This window comes from Rhinopithecus roxellana, chromosome 1 (assembly GCF_007565055.1).
Source record: "Rhinopithecus roxellana isolate Shanxi Qingling chromosome 1, ASM756505v1, whole genome shotgun sequence".
NCBI classification, from domain to species: Eukaryota; Metazoa; Chordata; class Mammalia; order Primates; family Cercopithecidae; genus Rhinopithecus; species Rhinopithecus roxellana.
The window spans coordinates 151,685,742-151,699,043 of record NC_044549.1 but is presented as its reverse complement, the minus strand read 5'-3'; the positions used below and the strand labels follow the sequence as shown (position 1 = coordinate 151,699,043).

The window sequence follows — 13,302 nt, the reverse complement described above, 5'->3', positions numbered from 1 at the left end:
ATTATTTGACAAACTTTTATTAAATACCTACTGGATTGATGTTGTCAGGTGCAAGGAACACAGTAAAAAATAACTGGCTTCGCCTCAGTGGGGCTTATGATTTTCTAGCTACTTGATACTAAAAGTATGCTTCGTGGAATGCCACCGTCAGTAGGACTTGGGAGCCTCTTAGAAATGAACACTCTACAGGGTCTCACCTGAGACCTACTGAATCTTAAGCACATTGAAAATGGAGAGGAGCCGATTTAGAATACTAGGATCCTAGACTGTAGACTGCAGCTCTTTGTTTCTTTCTCTGGATTTTAGTTTCTTCACCTGTGAAAAGAAGGGGGCGTGCCTAGATAATATCTGAAGTTAAGTTCACCTCTAATACTCCTTAAGGGTATCCTCTAGGTCACATTGCAGAAAATGGCACCGAGAAGATGGATGCCCATAGACTTTTGCCCAGGTGTGTGGGCTCTTGCGTGCGTGATAGAGTGAGTGCCTTTTGCAATAAAGATCAAACACATTGGTGCTGGGTTTCTTTGTTTTTCCTTGTTTCTGTAGGCGGCTGAAAAGATTAGATGGTGTCCCAGCAAGCTAGATACTGCCTCCAGACAATTTAGACGGCTTTTCTATTTATTTAGAGAGCAGGAAGCCTAGCCCAGCTTCTGCTGTATGAGGCAGTGACAGGAGAATTTACAAGGGCTGTTTCATTAATTTTGGAGGGAATGTATTGCTGACAAAAGACTGCATTATTGATGGTTGGAAGGCAGCACTTGTCTTCTCTCTGAGGAGCTGCGTGGGAGTGCCGCCCCCGCTTGCCTGCAGCCTCCTTGGAGCTGCTGCCGCGGCCGAGGGAAACCCTTCCCAGACAGGAGGGAGTCATTCTGGCACAGCGCCCGCCTGCCTGCCTGCCCAGGGTGCCGGGCTGTGATGGCAGAGCCTCTTTCTGACTGTACCACTGCAAGCTCTGTACAGGAAGGATACTTAGAGGTCACACAGCCCCATCTCGGCACTTCACAGATGGGGTCCTGGACATCCACAAAGGGCAAGAGATTTACTCACAGATGATGTCAGAAATCAGGTAGAAATCAGGTACAGCAGCATAGCTTCATCGCTCCTGTTTATTTATGTATTTTTTTTGGGAATTAAAACTCTTTTCTAAATGACAGTGGCAGGATGTGCGTGGGCAGTTTTCTATGTGTTCTTTGCACAGCACTGAACTTTGTTTCTCAAATAACGACAATAACATTATAGTTTTAGAGACTTTAAATGATGTAAAAAGGAATTAATCTCTCACACGTTCCTTGGAAATATGAGGCGTTAATGGTTTCCAGTCATTTGCAACGAGCCGGGTCTGGGACAGTCTTTGCACCTCATCATCTTCGATGCCAACACAAATTTCCTGAGGTGGGTGTTGTAATCCTCAACTGTAGAGGCCCAATACAATTAAAAAACTTGTTCAAGTTCTCAGAGAATGTAAATAGCAGAGCTGAACTTTTTTTAGCCATCTCACTAACTTTTGAAAGTTCAGTTCTAGGTTTACACAATATGCTTTTGTGAAAGATTCCAAGCTGGGTTTTTGAAGGTGGGAGAAAGGACCTTTCTGTTAGGAATGGAGGAGAGAGTGGTGACTACTGTGAAACCAAGAGATGACAATAATGTCTATGAACTAGATTAGCTTTGGAAACACAGAAGTTCAGTGACCTTGAAACTCAGGCTAGAATGAAGAGTGTGGGAGATGAAAGGAATAGGCTTAGCCATTGTGAGTATTAAGATAAGTAATTGCCTTAGTTCCCACTTTCCTGTGCCAGAACAGAAGCTGTCAATGCAGACTAGAAATGGGCTGAAAGTGGAATTATGGTACAATCTCTCCTATGTACAGATCACTTTCTAGCTTTAAAACGGTGTCTATTTGATCATTTAGAAAGCGAACAACTTGACTCCTCTGTGACCTTACAATTCCCATGACACTTGATCTGGAAGGAATCTTAGACCCCTCTAAACTGTGAAATTCAAACCCATTTGGAATATGAGGACTGAGCCTAAATAAGGAAAGGAATGTTGCAAAAGCTAATGGCAGAATCAAGGTGTTGCTCAACTGCCGCTGTAAAGAGTTCTCTCTACCACACCATGTGGCTTTCTATTATTTATATGCATATGTGTGTTATAGGTTTACATACATTTATAATGTGTACACTATATATACAATGTATACATATATATTTTGTGTTTGTGTATATGTGTGTGTATGCATATATATATATATAATGCTTTTTCCCTACCTATTTTTTCTTCAAATTGTGGAGGCTAATGACCTACCTTCAGTATGGTGAAAACAAAATTACTGCAAATACTCTATAAATGCCTAACTGTAGAAACTTTAATTAGAAAAGTTAAAACAATTGCAGTAAATAGAGCTATGCTTAGAGTACAGCTGTTCCTGTTCTTTCTGCTTAAGGATTTTACTCAGGCAGATTTTGAAGTTGGAGATAATTAGATTTAGGAGGCTGGAGGTCACAGAATAGAACTGGAGAGGTATCAGCACTCAGAAATCCTAAGTGTTTTAGGAAAGTCAGCCTGAACAGAATTGCACATTAGTTAAAAACAACAAGTAAATTGCCGTAAGGTTATTTAGTTTTAAAACACCTAGATTGTCTGCTATACAGTGGAGGGAACATTACTATGGAGTATAATATAGATTTATTTTTCAGTGTGTGACTGAAAAAGAAATTCAGAAGATTGAGTAATATAAAAATAGAATAGAAATAGATCCAAGGACAAAATATTACATGGAAAACATGGTAGAAGAGGAAAATTGACTAATTAAATGGGGGAGGGAGAAGGTACACACAAATTAGGAATCCCACAAGAGGCCAACAAATTCAAATGGCAAAATGAGATCATTTCCAATCAGAACATTATTCCTCAAAGTGTGGCCATGGGTCACCCACTTTAGAAGGATCTGCAAACTGGTTGAAATGCAGGTTGGAGGGCTCCCACTTCAGTTGTCTGGAATCAAAGCCTGGGAATAGGGTTTGGTAACGAGTGACAAATACTCTAGTTACTTCTTATGTACACGAAAATCTGGGACCACCGGGCTACTTAATTTTACACATTGCAAATAAACAGAAAAAGAAAACATCTAGAAAACCAATTTAATAATAAGCAGCACAATATCCATGTGTTTTCCATTTTTAATTTGTAGAACAAATATTGATTGGAATACTAGATAATACACACACTATTTATGTTGCTCTGATTTATACCCTGCTGTGATAAACTGTTAGACATGAATTCCCTGGCCTTTATTTTTTCCGTTTATTAAAAAAAGGAGCGTCTGGGTATCTATGGCATTATAAGAAAAGAGGTTCAAGGGTGAGAAGAGGGGGATGCAGAAAAAGAATATAATAAGTATTTTGCTTGAGTATAAAACCATATTTATTTGTTTAGGCACAATACTTACAGCCTTTATTTTATGTGGCTGTGATGATTAATAGTGAAATAATTGTACTGAGAGAAAAATATTGAAAATAAGTAGAAAAATTTTCTAAACTGAGTTGTCCATGTACATACGCATATATAGTGAAATGACTAATAGATAATGAAAAAGAAGTTAAGCATTTGAAAAATTTCCTTTAATGAGTTTAGAAAGGTTCGCTTTTTGCTCCTTACCTTGGCAAGCCTGTTCCTTATTCTTTTACAAGGTGGTGCTGTAAATGTGACTTCCCTTGACTGACTGAAAATAACCTTTGTGACTTTTGGAATGATTGGAAGTTTAGCTTGCCGGACCCTCTGTGTTATGGTTTCTTGCCAGGTAACAGGAAAGCATTTGTTAGTGACTGTCTGATCACTTGTTATTGGCCATGAGAAAATAGAGAATGAATAGGAAGTCATCTGGAGAAAAACATGGCATCTACTTTGATCTGAAGGTGGAGAGGAAAACCCTTACCATAGTTGCTTATGTATCCCAAAGAGACAAATCTCCAGTTACAATTCTCACAAAAATAATAATGGGACCAAAACGCAAGAGCAGAAAATTCTCATTGTGTTTGATTTATAGGAACTAAGACTAGTTTCTTTTTTTCCTTGCTTCTCTTTCTTTTTAACTTTATTTTTAAATTTGGAATTTTATAATTTGTGCTTTGGTGATTAGGTAAATTGCTGTAAGTAGCTTATCATTACTTATATTTTTGTTCACAAATATGGATATATATATATATATATATATATATATATATATATATATATATATATTTGATGTTTAACTTCACTGTCCTACCTGATTTTAAGCAATCCTCTCAGAAAGTAGTTTATTTACTTGAACAGCTGTGGAAAAAACATTTGCTATTATGTACAGTCTAAGATATGATGAAATCTAGAAGGAAGTCAGAATTAATGAGATTATTGCGTTAAGTTATTTTCTTCCTCCATCTCTCAAATTGTTATTTTTGTTTGTATATCTCTTTCTTTCTTCTTAATCTTGGGAAATTTTATTAGCATTGAGAATCTTTTCCTTTTGTGATGGTGGTAAGGAATGAAGAGCTAACCATTTTTATCCTACTATTGTGTTAAGATTAATATAATCCACATACATCTATACCCATGTGGTTTTGTGCTCAATAGTACAGAACTGACTTTAGGAACTGGAGTATAAATAAAAATTAACCAATGGCAGAATATTTAGAACTGGAAGAAACATTAGAAATAACCTAATTGATTGTCATTTGTGGTATAATAAAAGTGTATCTTTGTCCCTGGTTCCTGACACAAACCACCTATAACCCTTGGAATTTTTTAATTCATAATGAGCCCCTTTTGACCATTCCTGATTTTACGCTAATGTGGTAACACTTGTTGGGCACCTAGATAGCTTCAGGATGCAGGCTAGTTGCTAGAAGGAAAACCATCCACATGGTTAAAGAATGAGAACTATTAGCCCTATCTCCAACCTCGTGGAGGGGAGAAGAGCTGGAGAGTTTAATAACTCATGCTTTAATTGATTATGTCTATGTAACAAAACTTTTATAAAAACTTTGAAACATAGCCAGGTGCAGTGGCACGTTCCTATAGTCACAGCTACTCGAGAGGCTGAGGAGGAAAAATTGAGCACAGAAATTTGAGTTTGTAGTGCATCATGATCATACTTGTAAATAGTCACTGCATTCCAGCCTGGGCACATAGCAAGACCTTGTCTCTACACACACACACACACACATACACACACACACACACACACACACACACACACTCTTTGCCAAGGGAGCTTCCGTGTTGCTGAACATGTCCATGTGCTGGGAGAGTGGTGTACCCAGAGAAGGCACGGAAGCTCTGTATGCTCCCTCTGCCCCACACACCTCTTGCATTTGACTGTTCCTGAATTGTTTCCTTTATAATAAAACAGTAATTGTAAGTATCGTGATTTCCTGAGTTCTATAAGTCATTCTAGTAAATTATGGAGCCTGAAGGGGGATTGTGAAGAACCTCCAAATTTATAGTTGTTAGGCAGAAGTGCAGGGAGCCTGAAGACCTCATTGTGACTGGCATCTGAAGTGGGGGCAGGCTTGCAGGACTGAACCCTTAACCTGTGGGATCTGTGTTAATTCTGGGTAGTTGGTATCAGACTTGAATTGATGTTAATTCTGGGTAGTTGGTATCGGAATTGAATTGAACTGTCGGGCACCAATTAATGTTGAAGAACAAGAGAATTGGATGTTGTGGGAAATCCAAGCACCCTTTTTCTAGTCTCCTCAATATGATAAAAAGTTTAGACACACAACATGGTAAGTCATCTGCCTAATTCATGCTGCAAACTACATTAGAAGGTGATAAAACCAAAAAGAGATTTCAGGCCTCTGACTGTAAGTGCTGTGGACTTTTCTCTACACCACACTGCCTTTATTCCATACATTTATTTATGTGTCAGCTTTTGATTGATGAATAGAACCCAATCTTCTGCATAAGAGAAGAATTAGGATGGTTGGAAAATTTATAAGGAGTTGGAATTATCTGTGATTTCTAAACCACCGACAACAACAGGAGGTTGGGAGGATTAAAGGATCATTCTGCACTACCAAATCGCCAGGACATTTCCTAAGATTTTCAGAGAGACATCTGGTGAGTTCTAATTTGAAGAAAAAAAAATCTTTGTTTCTAATATAAAAAGCTAGTATTTAAGAAGAGGAAACAGAACTGATAATAATGCTTTGCAATCAATGGGACTTTGCGATGTAGTTTTACGAGGCCCTTTCTCATTCATTTCTAGTTTCCTTTTAATAGGACCATGAACTTGACTGGTGAATAAACTGAGGCTACGAGAATGTTGTGGTCAGTCTATCCAAGATGAAGAGCTATAAGTCGTGGACTAAGGTTGGTATCATAGGTTCTTGACTTATATATCATTGGTACTTTTCAGGATCACGGGAAAATACCTTTCTACTATGATCTATGCTACAAACATTTATTAAGGGTCAACTCTGCATTGCACCCTGAATGATAGGGGCTAGGAAGGTGAATAAAATACAGCCTAAATCTTCAAGTTGTTCATTGTCCGGTACAGGTGGCAGACACATATAAATTAGAATATCCTTCAGTGTGATAATTCTATAGTATAGGTTCACTCAGTACTAGAGGAGGATAATGAAGGTAACATTGCTTCTGTTCTGACTCAAAGCCACCAGCAGCTCACACCTGAACTATTACACTTTCCATCTTCTTTCTCTGCTTTGGTCTTGCTTTACACTGTCCGTTTACCTCACAGAAGTAGGACTCGTCCTTTTAAAATGCAGATCAGAACATGTCAATCCTCTGTGTAAAGTCTTCAAAAGTAATCCTTTCTATTACTGAACTTAGAATCAAATTCAGTCCCCCTTTCAGGACCAAAATACCTTTCAACCGCTGACCTCTGCCGACTATTCCACCTTTCCATATTCAGCACTTTCCACTTTGTTCACTGTGCTCCAACCACCATGGCTTTCTTTGTAGTTGGCAAATAACGCAAGCTTATTCCAATTAATTTCCACTTTAGGGCCTGTATTAGTCTGTTCTCCCGCTGCTAATAAAGACATACCTGAGACTGGACAATTTATAAAGGAAAAAGGTTTAATTGGCTCACAGTTCCACATGGCTGGGGAGGCCTCACAATCATGGTGGAAAACAAAGGAAGAGGAAAGGGACTTCTCATATGGTGGTGTACAAGAGAGAGTGCTTGTGCAGGGAAACTCCCATTTATATAACCATCAGATCTTTTGAGACTTATTCAATACTACGAGAACAGCACGGGAAAGAACCACCCCCATGATTCAATTAGCTCCCACTGGGTCCCTCCCATGATGTGTGGGAATTATGGGAGCTAAAATTCATGATGAGATTTGCGTGGGGTCACAGCCAAACCATATTAGGGCCTCTGTACCTTAGTACACTTGGACCAGAAATATTCTAACATTATGGACCATTCACTTAGAATGCTCTGGGTTCAAAGTTTCTCTCTTCTCTTCCTCTCTTTTCCCCTTATCTCTCTCCCTCTTATTTGACTAGTTTTGCCTTTAGATCACAATTCAAGTATCTCTTTTTCAGAGAATCCTTCCCTGATGACCTTAATTACAGCACCCCATCCACAGCTGGCAGTTCTTCTCTATCACATCACTTTATACTCTTTAGGTCTTTTCACATTCTCCAAGACATCGGGCTTATTTATGTTTATCTATGTATTCCTTTCCTCTCCTCATTTTATTCACTGGCCCCTGCTCCCGTTACTAAAATACATGTTCGATGATGTCACAGACTGTGCATCTTTCATTGACAGCTGTATCCACAGTGTTTAAAATATTGCCTGGTATATAGTAAGCTCTTGATGTTTATTTTATAAATAAATACATTTTTCCTAGGAGGACTGGGTGACGGTGTTAAGTAGGAGGTTACATTTTGAAGAATGAAGCTCCAGCTACAGAAATTTTCAAGAACACAGAAAGTCCAGGTTTGTATATTAACCTAGAATTACACATAAATAATTATTCACCCAATCCCCAAATCTGGTACAGAAACCCTTTGTTTTTCTGGTGAATATGCTACATACATATAAAATATATTCTGCATTAAATGTCTCATTATTTTACTTTCTCCTGATTGAAATGCAAACTATAACATCTACTCAAATAGGACATCTACTAAATTTTGAAGGAGTTTTGCCCATTTTACAAATAAGACTCGTTTGCAGAGGAGTGAGCCTGTGGTGTTCCATTTCACCACTGAGTTGCTCTGTCTTATATTTCTGACTTCATCCTTTCATCCCAGTCTTTGTATTTTTTTTTCTTCCTGTCTATGCTCAGGCTGGCCAGCGACACCTATAGGCCATCACTGTCAGCAGCTCTCAAGGACTGTGCCTTTGTTGCTGTTATTCAAGGAGGCCGCACACTGCAATTGTACCTGCCAGGTCACCTAAGTTAAAGCTAAATAGAGGATAGAAGCAATTCGAGGCAATTCAAGTGAAATAAAGCATTTTAATATTGGGCAATTTTGCTTCTTTCACTGCTTTGTTCTGGCCGTGGGGACAGTTTGAACTGAGCTTCTGAGAGCCAAAGGTACCTTTGTGAAACTCCCAGCTGTTCTTCCATTTTCTCTTTTATGCCATCTGTGACTTGGAAAAAAAACAAAGTTCCCTCGGTGTATGGTGGAGTGGGAATGATGATTATGTGAAAGTACTTATCACACCAAGCTCGCCTCTATTTCTGACCTCACATTAAATGAAGTCAGGCAGTTTTATGATTATAGGAAAGTACTGTAGTACTCACTTCTAAGTATATTGGTGTGCAAACATTGGGACATCTTTTCAATCTCTTACAAAGGGTGCTTTATGTTACTTTATTTCAAGCAACACTTACAAGGTACTTGTTGTTATTAAAACCCCATACTATGAATGAAAGATGAGTAATTGAATCTAGAAGGGATATGCAGGGCAAGTCTGTGTGTGTGTGTGTGTGTGTGTGTGTGTGTGTGTGTGTGAAAGAGAGAGAGAGATATATATACTATAATAAGAATATTTTAAGTGACATCTTAGAAGGAACTTAAAGATGGTCAAAATCTCAATATGGTGATATAGCAAAACAAGAACAGGCTTTAGGACTGCAGATTCATTGGTGGTCGGTCTTCAATGATCAGCTGAAGTAAAATAGGATAACCTTGTATTAGGAAAGTCATCATCTTAAGGTAATAGTCTAGAGCTAAGAAAATTCAGTGTATGTTTGGAAAATCAAATAGGTCAGTTTGGCTGCCATGTGTGGTATAAATGTGGGATTATGTGAAGTGAAACTAGAAAAATAGAAATGAGAAATACTGTACAGCTCTTTAAATGACAAGCAAATGACTATCTTATAGGTAATGGGGGTATACAGAAGCTTAGGCGTAGGTAATAGACATGTTTGGAGGCACATTCTAAACAGATTAACTTAGTAAACTAGGCAGCATATCCCGGAAATGGAGCATCCAGAAAAGACAGAGTGACACCAGATGGAATGTTTTCTTGGGTAATACCATGGAGCTGAATGAGGCATGTGAAGGAGAGTGGCTCAGGTGGAGCAATGGCCATTCGAAGGCCATGAATCCAGGCTTCTCGATTTTTCATATTTAGAATGCAAGGGGAAGGAAGGTGATATCCACAGAAATAGAGAACTTATAAGACGATGCTAATTTGAGGGTAAAATAATAGGTCCACAAAAATAAAGTCCCCTGGTAACTTCCTGGTGTCCCATTCTGTCCTGAAACACTCTGCTCAGTGAATAATGTAGAATAGGCTTTGATCAATCTTTATGATATGTCTTCATGCCCCAGATTACAGGGCTAGTTATTACCTTAACTCAAATGGTAAATAGAATGAGAAAATTCCTTGGCTGGCAGTAGAATTCATTGCCTTTTCTCCCTTTTCGGGAGGTCTTGGTATTAAGGAAGCTGGGTATAGTGAAAAGTGCACAGGCTTTAAAGCCACAGCCTGGAGTTTGAATCTTGAGTGTTCCTCAGTTAGGGTGTGATCATGAGAAGATTTATAGAAATAGTGATATAAACCAAGGCTCTTAGGAGGGTTCACAACATATTGTGTCTCCTTCATCACTATAGGCCTGACAGTTTACAGTTTTTAAGTACCATTGCTTTTCAGTAAGGATTTTTTTTTTTTTTTTTTTTTAGATAGACTTCTATTTCATGTGGCATGGTTTTTTTTCTCCTGAATTTTATCTCAAAAGGACACTTTCTTGAAATGTCAAGATGGTATTGCCATAAGACTGTCTCCCCATGAGCAGTCTTTTAGCTGATAATTAGTTTTCCACCAAAAGTTGACCATGTCAGAAAGCATTGCCTAATCCTTAAAAGAAATCAGAGTTAATAAAAGTCAGACTGATGGTTTGATAAGATATTTACCAAAATGCCAAACCATTTAATCTTAGTTCCTATTCTTGGAATTTGGGGAGAATAAGTGTGTGGGAGGGTCTGGGATATAGTGCAAAGTTATGAAACTATAGGCTGCTTCTACCATATATGAACACTAGATTCCTAATTTAAGGAAGAAATTTAAGAAAGAAACTGACACATAGAGGCAGTCAGTTTAGAAGGGTGTGCAATAATATGAATATTATTCAAGTACCTAGGATTGACTTGTCAACAAAAGAATGGTTTTGGCTGGGTGCAGTGGCTCATGCCTGTAATCCCAGCACTTTGTGAGGCCAAGGTGGGTGGATCACGAGGTCAGGAGATCAAGACCATCCTGGCCAACTTGGTGAAACCCTGTCTCTACTACAAATACAAAAGTTAGCTGGGCATGATGGCATGCACCTGTAGTCCCAGCTACTCAGGGGGCTGAGGCAGGAGAATCGCTTGAACCCAGGAGGCTGAGGTTGCAGTGAGCCAACATCTTGCCACTGTACTCCAGTCTGGAGGCAGAGCAAGACTCCATTTGAAAAAGCAAACAAACAAACAAACAAACAAACAAACAGTTTTATGAGGGACCTGAGAGCTGTCTTCAATGCTTAAAGATCTAGCATATAGACCTTTAGGTCAGGTTTGCGTTGGCCCACATTGCGTCAAGGTGGCTGAGTACAACCATTTACTGGTTTGGCTGTAGAGGAAAGTTCCACATTTATTGGAAGGACTAAAAGAGCTGTAAGCTTTAGAGCTTAGAAAAGCTTATGAAACAGTAAAGCTGCTATAAATTGCTTAAGGAAATTGGGATATTTGTAACTTTAATTGTAGGAAAGAGCCAGTCCTTGAATCATCTTAATCTGGTAATGCTTCCATTTACCTTTAACTTCAACTAGAAAAGGGGTTTAGTGATGATGGTTTAACTTCAGAAGGTGATCATACTATTACCTACTGGTAGATTAATAAACATCAGTATATCTATTTTAAGTTAATCAATTCACATTAACTTTACCTTCTCCTGTCTCATTAAATATAAATTAAATGCATAGTTCGGAAGCTTAACTGAAAACATTTTCCAGAATTTACACAGAACATGAATACAAAGAATTTCCTTGTGGTATGCCTACCATTATTCTCCTTTTCTTCCTTCACTGTGTTTTTTTCAGGATTCCCAAAGGAGGAGGATCAAATTGATAGCAGTGGGTCCCTCCTGCTTTCCTCATAGACATGCACATTATCTACAGACAGAAAAGGAACCCTTTCTCAAAAATGTTGAGACTTCTTGATTTAAAGAATTGAAACAAATACACAGGATTAGATTCACTGTTGACCTCCATGTTGAACACATTATTCAGTAGGTTTTAGAAACATGTGCTGATGGAACAGGTGCTGTAGACTGAGTATTTGTCCCCCATGCCAGTTAATGGCAGCTGGAAGCAGAGGAACTCCAATACTATAACGTTTAACAAAACGCATGTTACTACACTGGTGAGCAAAACCCAGAATGAAAGACAATCAGACACACCTATTAAATGCATATTTTATCATTCCATGAAAAAACATCAAAGGCATCATGGCACTGTCATGGCAACGATGCAATATTTCCATCTATAATCACTGCATGCAGATTTAGTAACATTGATTTCATTTCAACTATTTCTGGGGCTACAGTTCAGTGTATTTCTGCCTGGTTAGTTTGAAAATTGTTAATATAGTATAAATGGAAATAAATTGAAGATGCAATATAGAGAATTGAACCGTAGCTTAAAACATGTTGCGCCTAAAAATAATAGGAGGGATAATATTCAGAAAAGGGATGAACAGTCAACACAGTTATTCAAATTATTTCTAAAGCTTGAAGTTTAAATGAGAGGTTCTGTTTTGGATATGGCGTTTAGTGATCATAAATAAGTATAATCTGTTAGAAATTATTAGGATTCTAATTTTATACTAAGGACCCAGTGTCAGCCTAATAGTCAAATATTAACTTCTCTAAGATATACAAATATTTTCTTATAGGAAGAAATAATTTGGGGACGCAGTCTCACACTGATTTCTCTGTACATCTTACACAGAATTTCCTTGTGCTATCCCTACCGTTATTCTCCTTTCTTCCTTCACTGTGTGTTTTTTTCAGGATTCCCAAAGGAGGTGGATCAAATTGATAGCAGTGGGTCCCTCCTGCTTTCCTCATAGACATGCACATTATCTACAGACAGAAAAGAAACCCTTTCTCAAAAATGTTGAGACTTCTTGATTTAAAGAATTGAAAAAAAAAATACACAGGACCTCCATGTTGAACACATTATTCAGTAGGTTTTAGAAACGTGCTGATGGGACAGGTGCTATAGACTGAACGTTTGTCCCCATAAAATTCCTATGTTGAAACCTAACCCCCAGTGTGATGGAATTTGGAGGTGGGCCCTTTGGGAGGTGATTAGGTCGTGAGGGTGGCGCCCTCAAGGATGGAATCAATGCCCTTAAAAAGAGTCCTCAGAGAGTTCCCTGGCCCCATTTCCCCATGTAGGAACACCCAGAGAAGATGGGCATGCATGACGCAGCGAATGATTGGCCCTCACCAGAGGCTGAATCTGCCAGTGCCCTGACCTGGGACTTTCCGGTTTCCAGAACTGTGAGTAATTAATTTCTATTGTTGATAAGCACCCAACTTATGGTACTTAGTTATTGCAGCCTGAATGAACTAAGAAAACAGTTGACAACAGCATAATTTTTACATTGAGGGAATATAGTTTTATTTTGCGTTGTTACAATATTGAGAATATTATAGTCATGCATAGGCTGCAGAGTCATCAGGAGGTAATCGAATCTCGGGGATTAAAAATAGATGTCCCAATCTATTTTCCTTAGCATATAAATATTACAAGCATTCTGCATTTTAGATCAACTAGAATTGTC

The 13,302-nt window shown here is 38.4% G+C and overlaps 1 long non-coding RNA gene across 1 annotated transcript in view; it reads left to right on the top strand.

Moving 5' to 3' along the window:
• LOC115898238 overlaps nt 1–7,959 on the top strand; it is a 33,737-nt gene extending 25,778 nt beyond the window's left edge. The window contains exons 3-4 of the long non-coding RNA XR_004057929.1: nt 6,248–6,351; nt 7,869–7,959. This is a non-coding gene — a long non-coding RNA (uncharacterized LOC115898238). The remainder of the gene's footprint in view (nt 1–6,247; nt 6,352–7,868) is intronic.
• The last annotated feature ends 5,343 nt before the right edge of the window (nt 7,960–13,302 follow it).